The sequence below is a fragment of the Chiloscyllium punctatum genome, chromosome 11 (genome assembly GCF_047496795.1).
Source record: "Chiloscyllium punctatum isolate Juve2018m chromosome 11, sChiPun1.3, whole genome shotgun sequence".
Lineage (NCBI taxonomy): Eukaryota > Metazoa > Chordata > Chondrichthyes > Orectolobiformes > Hemiscylliidae > Chiloscyllium > Chiloscyllium punctatum.
In genome coordinates, this window is record NC_092749.1 from 22,205,831 (window position 1) to 22,218,535 (window position 12,705).

The 12,705-nt window shown below is 41.3% G+C and overlaps 1 protein-coding gene across 6 annotated transcripts in view; it reads left to right on the forward strand.

Moving 5' to 3' along the window:
- Window positions 1–12,705, forward strand: part of LOC140482816 (RAC-gamma serine/threonine-protein kinase) — a 457,507-nt gene that overhangs the window by 383,341 nt on the left and 61,461 nt on the right. The window lies entirely within an intron of this gene.

A 12,705-nucleotide genomic window follows, 5' to 3' on the forward strand; every position in this document is an offset into this window, starting at 1 on the left:
TATGCTTTAGGTTCAATTTCTGTTTCTTAACATTTTATTTACAGAAGAGATTTCTTTCTTACTATTTTCTCCCAGCTAAACTGATGTAACAGCCGATTTCCAGCAGTGGTAAAAGATGAGTTAAAGTTTTGCCTGAAAGGTAATTGTAGTACCTTTTCCTTGGCTCCTGGTTTTCTGTTTGTTTTCAAAGACTTGGGCTTATCATCTTCAAGCCATCTTTGCTAATGGTCAGCTTTAGTTCCATCTCTTTGGGGAGAAAATAACCTGTAGAGTGCATGTCAATTGTACGTCTATGCAAGGGATGCCCCTTGCTTTGAATTTGCAGAGCATAGTTTTCATCTAGATGTGACTTATAATGTTTGATTTGAGTCAGGCAAAGTCCCAGCTTTGTGTGTACACCTTGGGTAATAATGGCTGTAGAACTGGGATCTTCTTTTCAGATGGCTGCCTGCTAAAGTTGCGCCAAAGGAGTTTGGAGGCAACTACAAGTCTGCCAGCTGTAAGGCCTGTCAGCTGCAGCTTTTTAATGATGTCCCCTCAGTCTGCTGGGATTTAGTCCCAGTAGTTCTTTTTACAAAGATCCCAAATTCTATAGCCCTCATCTCTCACACTACATTACACCACTAACATTCTCTGTGACCCAGCATTCTCCCATGTCAAGGGTTTCCCAAAACTTGTAACTCCTTGTACTCTCGTGTCAAGGTTTGACTCTTCCAGACCCATAAATTATTCAATAATTGAAGCCGAAGGAACATGAAACCACCTAAGCTTGTCTAAATGATGTTGTGAAACTGATAGAGATCAGACAGCTTGAACTGTCAACAAGTAGGGGCTCAGAAACTCTTGAACTCTCCCAGCCAATCCTTATTATGTTGTTATTTTCCTTATCAACCTGTTTAGAGATATTATGATATACCTCTGGAGCAGGTTGACCTTGAACCAGGCCTCTTAGCTCAGACATCAGGAAAACTATCACTGCATCAGAAGACCCTCAAGCCTTATGATGTAGATTTTGTTTTAATCAACCAGTTCAGATTTATCATGACAAATTTCTGGAGCAAGTGGTACTGAACAAAGGCTTTCTGGCTCAAAGGTAGGGACACAATCAATGTGTCTCAAGAGTCTTCTTCAGTGAAAAGATATTTTCTAATCAACTTATTCAGAGATGGTATTTTGTGCCTCTGAAGCAGGTGAGACTTGAAATCAGGCTTTCTGGCTCAGAGATAGAGACTTTGGCCCTATACCACAACAACATCCCACTATATATTTTTGGCTAACAAGCCACCTAATCACTTAACTTGTTAAGAAGCTGCACCCCAGCTTGATTAACATCTTTGGCCGTTTGATCTTTATCATTTTCAAAAAGTTTGTTTATGCAAGCTTAAAGTGTTTAAGTTTCAGCTGTTGAAACATTAAACTCCTCTTCCTTCAAAGAGAGAACTAAGAAGGAGGGGACATGAGAAATCGTTGGCAGATAAGATCAAGGAAAACCCTAAAGCTTTCTATAGGTAAGTCAGGAATAAAAGAATGACTAGAGTAAGATTAGGACCAGTCAAGGACAGTAGTGGGAAGTTGTGCATGGAGTCCAAGGAGATAGGAGTAGCGCGAAATGAATATTTTTCATCAGTATTCACACTGGAAAAAGTCATTGTTGTCAAGGACAATACTGAGATACAGGCTACTGGACGAGATGGGATTGAGGTTCACAAGAAGGAGATGTTAGCAGTTCTGAAAAGTGTGAAAATAGGGACGTCCCCTGGGCTGGATGGGATTTATCCTAGGATTCTCTGGGAAGCTAGGGAGGATGCTGAACCTTTGGCTTTGATCTTTGTGTTGTCATTGTCTACAAGAATAGTGCCAGAAGACTGGAGGATAGCAAATGTTGTCCCCTTGTTCAAGAAGAGGAGTAGAGACAATCCTAGTAATTATAGACCAGTGAGCCTTACTTCAGTTGTGGGTAAAGTTGTGGAAAAGGTTATAAAAGATAGGATTTATAATCATCCCGAAAGGAATAAGTTGATTAGGGATAGTCAGGGTGTGCCTTGAGAAGGTGACCAAATTGGTGGATGAGGGTAAAGTGGTTGATGTGGTGTATATGGATTTCAGTGAGGCATTTGATAAGGTTCCCCATGGTAGTCTATTGCACAAAATCAGGGGCATGGGATTGAGGGTGATTTAGTGTTTGGATCAGAAATTGGCTAGCTGAAAGAGGATAGTGGTGGTTGATGCGAAATGTTCATCTTGGAGTTCAGTTACTAGTGGTGTACTGCAAGGACCTGTTTTGGGTCCACTGCTGTTTGTCATTTTTATAAATCACCTGGATGAAGGTGTAGAAGGATGGGTTAGTAAATTTGCGGATGACACTAAGGGTGGTGGAGTTGTGGACAGTGCCGGAGGATGTTGCAGGTTACAGAGGGACATAGGCGAGCGGCACAGCTGATCTGAGAGGTGGCAAATGGAGTTTAGTATGGAAGTGTGTGAGATAATTCACTTTGGAAGGAGCAACAGGAATAGAGAGTACTGGGCTAATGGTAAGACTCTTGGCAGTGTAGTGTTCATGTACGTGGATCCCTGCAAGTTGCTGCCCAGGTTGATAGGGTTGTTAAGAAAAGGCATACGGTGTGTTAACTTTTATTGGTAGAGGGATTGAGTTTTGGAGCCATGATGTCTTGTTGCAGCTGTACAAAACTCTGGTGCAGCCAACTTGGAGTATTGCGTACAGTTCTGGTCACTGCATTATACGAAGGATATGGAAGCTTTGGAAAGGGTTCAGAGGTGATTTACTAGGATGTTGCCTGGTATGGAGAGAAAGTCTTATAAGGAAAGGCTGAGGGACTTGAGGCTGTTTTTATTGGAGAGAAGAAGGTTGAGACATGACTTAATTGAGACATATAAGATAATCAGAGGGTTAGATAGGGTAGACAGTGAGAGCCTTTTCCTTGGATGGTGATGGCTAGCATGATGGGACATAGCTTTAAATTGAGGGGTGATAGATATAGGACAGATGTCAGAGGTAGTTTCTTTACTCAGTAGTAGGGTCATGGAAAGCCTTGCGTGCAACTGTAGTAGACTCACCAACTTTAATTGGATAAACATATGGATGAAAATGGAATAGTGGAGGTTAGCTAGGTTCCACAGGTCGGCGCAACATCGAGGGCCAAAGGGCCTGTACTGCGCTGCAATGTTCTAAAGTGTCTGGATAACTGACACTGATGCCTTTGGAAAATCATAAATGATTCCCTTTAGAGATTTTGTTTAAACACATTCAGTTGGCACTATGGGATTTATTCACTCACTATGCATTATATCATGCTGAATAGGCCAGATTTTAGCATGAGGGAGACTTTAAACTCGCCTGTCCAAAGGTTCCATCATGCAGACTATGGTCCACAATATCTATGCATTATGAACTCTATTCAAAGTCCCGACCAATGCCATTAAAGTTTCAGAAGAGTAAGTCATATCAACGAAATCTCTGCAAAATTAGGTCCAGAGTACCAGATTATGGTTTGCAATCTGAACCAGTCTGCACCCTTTAAAGACATTCCTGAAACTCAGAAAGCCTTGGAATGGGTAGTCTGCTATTTTAAAAGCTAACTTACTTGGCAAAAAATCTGGCCAAAAGTTTCTGTCATAAGGCTTCAGGATCAGTTCAGATTCTAGGCAGGTTTCATTGAATTAGAATCTTAAACGGAGATGTAAACAGTTGAAATTCAAAACTCGTGCTTCATTCTTTTTGTGGCTTGCGAATCAGTATCTTAATTAATGGTGCTGAGCAACTAAATTCTCATCTATCATACTGAATTTTTGGATAAGTTTCCTTTTGCAGTCTGACACTAGTTTCCAACACTCAACAGATTTTGATATCCTTGAGGGAGTCAATTGCAGTGCTTGTCTTCTTGTCACTGTTAAGCAATGTGGTGATATCAGGGCCTTGAAGCCTCACTTGGTTCCTTTTTATGTATTATTATATTTCCATAATGTACATTAACATTTCCACTGGTTCAGTGTTTCCATCTTGAAAATCCAATGTCTGTAACTGTTGAAATTTGTGGCTTTGATCCTTGCACAAACCTTCTTGTCTTCTGTGCATCTCCAGCGACTTGATCTTCTGTTGTCTTAGATTGATCATGAGGCTGAATATACTTTTAGAAGCTTAGTAAGATTAAGGCACAGAACCAAGAAAGAGCTATTCAATCTATTGCCACCTTCCAGCTTTCAATCTGTTGCGCTGTACATAATGACACCTCAAAAGTAGTTTTTAAATATGTTGAAGGTTTAAGCATAGGGTTTTGGAGTTCCATCATGTTCTGGGTGAAAGGTTTTCTTCTCAACTTACTTCTAATTCTTCTATCAATTTGGAAACAATTATCTAGGATAAAATCAGTAGTCACGTGGCAAATGGTGGATTGATTAGGAATAGTCAGCATGTATTTTTAAAGGGAAGTTGTGTTTGACTAACTTGGAGTTTTTTGAATAAGTAAAAGAAAGGGTTGATGAAGGTAATGACTTTAATGTGGTATGTATTGATTTCCAGATAGCATTTGATACAGTCCCTCATAGACTTATGAGGAAAGTTGTAGGTTATAGTATAAAAGGGACAGTGGTAATGTGTAAACAAAATTTGGCTCAGTGATGAGAAAACAGATTAATGGCCAATGGATATTTTTAGGGTTGGAGGATGGGTTTGTAGTGGAATTCTGTTCTGGGAGCATTGTTTTCCCATTTGTATATTAATGATCTGACCTTGGTGCACGAGGGGCTATTTCTAAGTTTAAGAATAATACTAAACTTGGAAAAATTGTAAACTGTGAAAGAAGATGGTGCGGAATTCCAGAAAAACATTAACAAGTTAGTGGAGTAGGTGGGTATGTGGCAAATGAAGTTCAGTATAGACAAGTGTGAGGCGGCACTGGCAAGGCGACATTTGGAGGAGGGCAGCCAGACTGCAAGTCTTGGTGATGCAGCAAGGTGGTGGCTGCAATAACAGTAGCATAGTATGCTTAGAGTTGGGACTCCTGGCATCATTGAGGCAGCAGCAGAGCTGGGGGCTATTGGTTGCGGGGTGAATGTGGGTTCAGCATGGGACCTGGCATTGGTGGTGGCAAGGTGGGCCCAGCAGCGAAGAGATGGCACCTACAGAGTAGTGAATCCTATGCTGGTAGGTCTGGCGCACATGCTGACGAGGCAGTGGAGGAGGGGTGGTAGCACAGGTATCATTGGTGCACCAGCTCAGGGCTCAGGATTCTCTTTCAGTTGTATATTTTATCCTTTTTTATTCTTAAACTATTCAAAATGACACTGGATTGTGGCAACTGTTTTTCACTGTATTTTACTCTATTACTCGCTGTAAAATGCAAGTGACAATAAATAAATCATTAATTCATATTGTAAATAAATCATTCATTCATACTTACACCTTCTAGTTAGCAAGGTATTTTATTTCTGTGTGATCCAGATGACCCAGAAAAATTGGTGCTTGATGTCTATGTTCCTACTTTATAAAATTTCCTTTTCAAGAAACAACTGATATAACTGCTGAGAGGCCGGGGGTATCCTGACACCAAATCATCCTTTATTTACATGTGCAGAGTACATAGGCTCTGAGCTGGCTGGTCCCTAGAATGAAGAGACTCTCTGAATCTCCCATTTACATCTGTCAGAAGTGCTCCCTGATTAGCCCAGGTTGACAACCTCAATCAAGAATCTCATAGTCAATTAGATCCACCAGGCACTAGTTCCAATTACTGCAGTTATTTTTAACACTTCCATGGTGTTAGAATCATGTGGTTTTTTTTGCAAGCATACTGGATTATGTTCATGTATGTTGGATCTACCTGAATTGATGTGGGAAATGGTTAAAATACTGCTTATGCCAGGGCTAAGAGAGGGGTTAATGTTGATAGAATAAGAATTGAATTTGTAAAGGGGAGATTTTCTAACCACCTTGACCTTTTGAAGAAGTGGAATGCTAGCTGGACAGCCAGTTGTAGTTACCATAATGTTCTGATGTTGAAAGATGCTCACTATCATCTTCTGCAGCAAATGCAGTAGAGACTGGAATGCCAGAATACCACCCCGAGCTACACCAGATAATGCTTAACACAGAACTGACCACTATGGTGCATGCCAAGGGCTTACCAGGATGGAACATTGCCAGCACCAAATTTAAGTATTACTTGAAATACTTTGAAAGGATTTGTTTATTGCCAATTAACTGATCACTGTTGGAAGGCGTTGGGTCAAGTATTATCTACCAGAAAGCCATGCACCTTATAGGTGCATCCCAATCAGCTTCCTAAAGAATCTCATGCCAACTGTTCTGAAATGGGCTTCAATTCCTCTGTTAGATAATGTTTTATATTGAATGTGGAGCAAACCATATTTTCAGTTTAAGGTCCCCATGTTGGTTCTCACTGAACTTTTGAAATGCCTAAGACACATGGGAAACTTCACTATCAAGTGTTTTAGTACCTGCATCCATCGAGGCTTGTCGTAAGGTATCCATCATAGAGTCTTACATCATAGAAACAGGGCTTTCGACCCTTAATGTCTATGCCAACCAACAAATGCCAAACTCCACTTATCCCATTTACTTGCATGTGGTCCATAGTCTGTTATGCCCTGGCATTTTAAGTACTGATCCAGATGCTTCTTAAATGTTGCAAGAGCATTTGCTTCCACAAACCCCTCAGGCAGCATATACCCTGTAACTACCACCCTCTGGGTGAAAAGGAATGTTTCTTCAGATCTCCATTAAACCACTGACTTCTCACTTTAAATTCATGCCCTCTGGTTTTAGACACATTTGTTATAAGGAAGATATTCTCATGATCTACTCTGTCTTTGTCTCTCGTAATTTTGTATACCTTAATCAGAAGCCCCACGGCCTCAACTGCTCCAAGGAAAATAAATCCAGCCTATCAAATCTCTCCTCATAACTGAGGCTTTTCATCCCTAGCAACATTGGGTAAACCTCCTCTGCACCTTTTCCAGGGCAATAACAGCCTTCCAATAATGTGGTGACCAGAACAACACACAATATTCCAGTAACAAGACTTCCTCGCTCCTATTTTCTATGCCCTGGCTACTGAAGGCAAGTATCCTGCATGGTTTCTTCACCACCCTGTCCATCTGTGCTGACACCTTCAGGGATCTGTGAACGTATACACTGAGGCCACGTTGTTCCTCAGTACTCCCTAGGGATCTACCATTCATTGTATATATCCTTCCCTTCGACCTCTCAAAATACATCACTTCACAATTATTGGGATGAAATTCCATCTGCCATTGTTCTGCCCAGTTTACTAGCTGATCAATATTAGATTGCAGCCTGAGACCATCCTACTCACTATCAACAATACTACCAATTTTTATGTCATCTGTAAACTTACTAATTAAACCTACTACATTCACATCCAAGTTGTTAATGCACATAACAAACATCGGGTATCCCAATCCCTGTGGTCACTGACTTCCAATGACAAAAATAAGCATTCACCATCACTGTTTGCCTCCCATTCGTAGGCCAGTTTTGGATCCAGTTTGCCAAGTTGTCTTGCATTCCATGGGCCCTTACCTTTGGACCAACCTTCCATGTGGGGCCTTGCCAAAGGCCTTGACTAAAGTCTATGTAAACCATATAATCTGCACTACCCTAATCAATATATTTAGTCACCTTTACAAAACGTTAATTAGGTTTGCCAGGCAGAATGACCATGTAACAAATCCATGCTGACTATCCTTGATCAATCTGGCATTGATAAATATTGATTAATCCTTTCATTTGGAAGTTTTTCTAATAATTTCTCTACCACTGATGTCAGACTAACTGGTCTGTAATTACCTGACCTATACTTGCTGCCCTTCTTGAGCAAAGGAACCAGATTAGCTATCTTCCAGTCATCTGGCACTTCGCCTGTGGCCTGCGAAGTACTAAATATATCAACCAGTGCCCCATTAATTACATTCCTTGCCTCCTATAGCAGTCTGAGATACATCAGGTCTGGCCTACGGATTTCTGCATCTGTATGACTACTGAAACATCTAATACTACTTGTTAATCTTAACATGTTCTAGAACCTCACCATTCCTTCTGAAATTCCTGGCTACCATGCCTATCTCTTTGTGAAGACAGAAGTATTTATTTAAGACCTCACCCACATCTGCTGGCTCCATGTACAGATTGCCCTTTGGTCTCTAATGGGGTGCCACTGTTTCCATGGTAATCATCTTACTCTTAATATACCCCTATAAAAAGCTTTGGCTGCCAAAGCAATCTGCTGTAAGCTCTACTCCCTTGATATCCAGGGTTGTTGTGCTTCTGTTCACCGAGCTGGGAATTTGTGTTGCAGATGTTTCGACCCCTGTCTCGGTGACATCCTCAGTGCTTGGGAGCCTCCTGTGAAGTGCTTCTGTGATCTTTCCTCCGTTATTTGTCGTGGTTTGAATCTTCCGCTTCCGGTTGTCAGTTCCAGCTGTCCGTTGCAGTGGCTGGTATATTGAGTCCAGGTCGATGTGCTTATTGATTGAATCTGTGGATAAGTGCCATGCCTCTAGGAATTCCCTGGCTGTTCTCTGTTTGGCTTGTCCTATAATAGTAGTGTTGTCCCAGTCGAATTCATGTTGCTTGTCATCTATGTGTGTGGCTACTAAGGATAGCTGGTCGTGTCGTTTTGTGGCTAGTTGGTGTTCATGGATGCGGATCGTTAGCTGTCTTCCTGTTTGTCCTATGTAGTGTTTTGTGCAGTCCTTGCATGGGATTTTGTACACTACATTGGTTTTGCTCATGCTGGGTATCGGGTCCTTCGTTCTGGTGAGTTGTTGTCTGAGAGTGGCTGTTGGTTTGTGTGCTGTTATGAGTCCTAGTGGTCGCAGTAGTCTGGCAGTCAGTTCAGAAATGTTCTTGATATATGGTAGTGTGGCTAGTCCTTTAGGGTGCGGCATGTCCTCGTTCCGTTGTCTTTCCCTTAGGAATCTGTTGATGAAATTGCGAGGGTATCCGTTTTTGGCGAATACATTGTATAGGTGTTCCTCTTCCTCTTTTTGCAGTTCTGGTGTGCTGCAGTGTGTTGTGGCCCTTTTGAATAGTGTCTTGATGCAACTTCTTTTGTGTGTGTTGGGGTGGTTGCTTTCGTAGCTTAGGACTTGGTCTGTGTGTGTGGCTTTCCTGTATACCTTTGTGGTGAATTCTCCGTTCGGTGTTCTCTGTACCATCACATCTAGGAATGGGAGTTGGTTGTCCTTTTCTTCCTCTCTAGTGAATCGGATTCCTGTGAGTGTGGTGTTGATGATCTGGTGTGTGTTCTCTATTTCTGTGTTTTTAATTATTACAAAGGTGTCATCCACATATCTGACCCAGAGTTTGGGTTGAATTTACGGTAAGACTGTTTGTTCTAATCTTTGCATTACCGCTTCTGCTATGAGTCCAGAGATGGGTGAGCCCATGGGTGTGCCGTTGATTTGTTCATATATTTGGTCGTTGAATGTGAAGTGTGTTGTGAGGCACAGGTCCAGTAGTTTGAGTATGCCGTCTTTGTTGATAGGTTCCCCGTCTTGTTGTCTGTTCTGTATGTCCAGCAGGTTGGCTATTGTTTCTCTGGCTAGGGTTTTGTCAGTAGAGGTGAATAGTGCCGTTACATCGAATGAGACCATGGTTTCTTCCTTGTCTATGTGTATATTTCTGATGATGTCCAAGAATTCCTGTGCAAGGACTGCACAAAACACTACATCGGACAAACAGGAAGACAGCTAACGATCCATTTATACACGAACACCAACTAGCCACAAAACGACATGACCAGCTATCCTTAGTAGCCCCACACACAGTTGACAAGGAACTGGGACAACACTACTATTATAGGACAAGCCAAACAGAGAACAGCCAGTGAATTCCTAGAGGCATGACACTCATCCACAGATTCAATCAATAAGCACATCGACCTGGACCCAATATACTGGCCACTGCAACGGACAGCTGGAACTGACAACCGGAAGCGGCAGATTCAAACCACGACAAATGCTGGAGGAAAGATCACAGAAGCACTTCACAGGAGGCTCCCAAGCACTGAGGATGTCACCTAGACAGGGGACGAAATGTCTGCAACACAAATTCCCAGCTCAGCGAACAGAACCACAACAACGAGCACCCGAGCTACAAATCTTTTCACAAACTTTGAATATCCAGGGTTCCTTGGAATTGCTGCCCTTGCCCTTCACTCTTAAATGAACACATTAGCCCTGATTTCTCACTGTACTACTTTTAAAAATTCCCATTTCCCACATATATACTTAACTGCAAGTAGCTGCTCCCAGTCTGTTTGCTGGATCCTGCTTAATGATATTGAAGTTGGCCTCCCCCAATTTAGACAGTTCTGCTCTCTGCTTATCCCTTTCCATAATGACTTTGAACCTTACAGTTGTATTCCTGATTCAAAGCCATACTGGCCAATTGATCACAGTTCAGCGCCAGCACATCCCTGAGAGGAACCTTGGATGACAGGGGATACTGAACATCATTTCACAAAGAAAGTAAAGTTCAGGAAACGGAAATCAAACAAGACCCTTGAGTATAAAGGAAGCAGAAAAGAACTTAAACAGGAATTAAGAAAGTTAGAAGGAATCTTATAATGTAGGATTTAGGAGAATCCCAAGGCATTTTATGCAGATATTAGGAGCAAGAGAGTAACTAGGAAAAGATAGGCCTGTTCAATGGCAAAAGAGCAAATTTGTGTGAAGTCAGAGGAAGTGGGTGAGGTTTTTAATGGGTACTTTGCATCTGTATTCACTAGGGAGGACATGGATGATGGTAAGATTAAGGAGGTGGTATGTTAATATTCTAGAGCATGTTGATTTTAAGGTGGTGGTGTTAGGTGTCTTGGAAAACATTATGACAGATAAGTCCCCAGGGGTCAAGGGTGTGTTGCTGGAAAAGCACAGCAGGTCAGGCAGCATCTGAGCAGCAGGAGAATCAATGTTTTGGGCATATGCCCTTCATCAGGAAGTCCTCAGGGCCTGATGGGATCTAGCACAGGATACTGAGGGAGGCAAGGGAGGGGGAGATTGCTGGGACCTTTAAAAAATCTTTGTATCCTTTCTAGCCAAAGTGAAGTCCTAGAAGCCTGGAGAATAGCCAGTGTTGCTCTTTTGTTGAAGAAATGAAACAGGGATAATCCAGGAATTATTGGCCAGTAAATCTATAGAAAATTATTGGAGAAGATTCTCAGGCACAGAATTTACTCACATTTGGAAAAGAATGGACTTATTAGAGATAGCATGATATTATGAAGGGGAGGTCAAGATTGTGTTTTTGAGCAAGTGATAAAGATGATTGAGGGTAGGGCAGTGGATGTTGTCTTCATGGACTTTATTAATGCATTTAACAAGGTCCATATTGGTAGACTGATTGAGAGGATTAAAATGCATGGGATCTATGGTAATTTGGCAAATTGGATACAAAATTGGCTTGGTCATAGGAGACAGAGGGCAGTTGTGGAGGGGCATTTTTCTCACTGGAAGTCTGTGGCTAGTTTCTGCAAGGATCAGTGCTGGCATCTCTGTTGTTTGTAATATATATAATTGACTTAGATGAAAATGTAAATGGTCTGATTAGTAAATTTGAAGATGACACGAAAATGATTTAGTTGTGGATAGTGAGGAAGGTTGTCAAAGAAGCAAGTGTGTTTATGACAGCTGTCAGGTATTAAGTAAATTGAAAACCCAGCTGAATACAGAAGGTTCAGAAGGAACGGGAGACAGCATGTATGAGAAGGAAAGTGGAATTACGGGAAATGACAACAGCTAATATAAAAGGAAATCCAAAGGAATTTCTTTTCTCAGGGTAGTGAATCTGTGAAATTCTTGACCATTTTTGATAGATTTCCCTCCATGAAGTTTGAATGGCAACATTAAAGCACATGGGCAAAGAGGTAATGGACTGGCATTGATTAAGCACTGAATAACAGACAGCAAACAACACCTAATTTCTTAGGCTTTCAATTTATTATACATTGGTAGAAATATTTGTTATACTATGTTTAGTAGTGCAACTGTGTTCCTTATTGCCTAAAATGACACTTTTCTCTGACAGATACTGTTCAGTCTCCATGTGTTGAAACTGTATTCTCCTTTTCAATGATTGCTTCCCACCCTGCTTGAGGCTGTTTTCTTTATACTGAACCACCCTTCTGAGCTGAATGGTTTATCAATCCCAGAGCCATAAAGATTGGCAGCACCTCATCTATATATCAGGCTTTTTAATGCCTTTTTTCATCCAATTTGGACTCAGTAAATTTCATGCTGGTTAAAGAGTTATCATATGATTTAGTGCTGTTGTTGAACCATTAATCTGCCTTGGTTGTTTAGTGAAAATGTAACATTCCCACAATCCAGGAGGAAGCCAGTGCCTACTGGCAAATGCATTTTATTAAGAATAGAGAAGTTGACATATATTGAGATCAAATTAAAAAGTATCAAATTAGATGCGTCAGCCACGATGGACAGACTAAAAATCATTAACGTTCCAGGTGTACAGACTTCATCAGAATTTGTATTTTTCTGTTTTGTTTCCGACTTCTAGCATCTGGAGTTTAATGCGTTTAACTATGTTGTTGCTTTTCTGTTCCGAGCTATCTTGAAGATAGTGCTTAACGTCCTACTGCTAACTTTTACATCATATGGGCGTTCTGCAGTTTGTATGTAAAGATT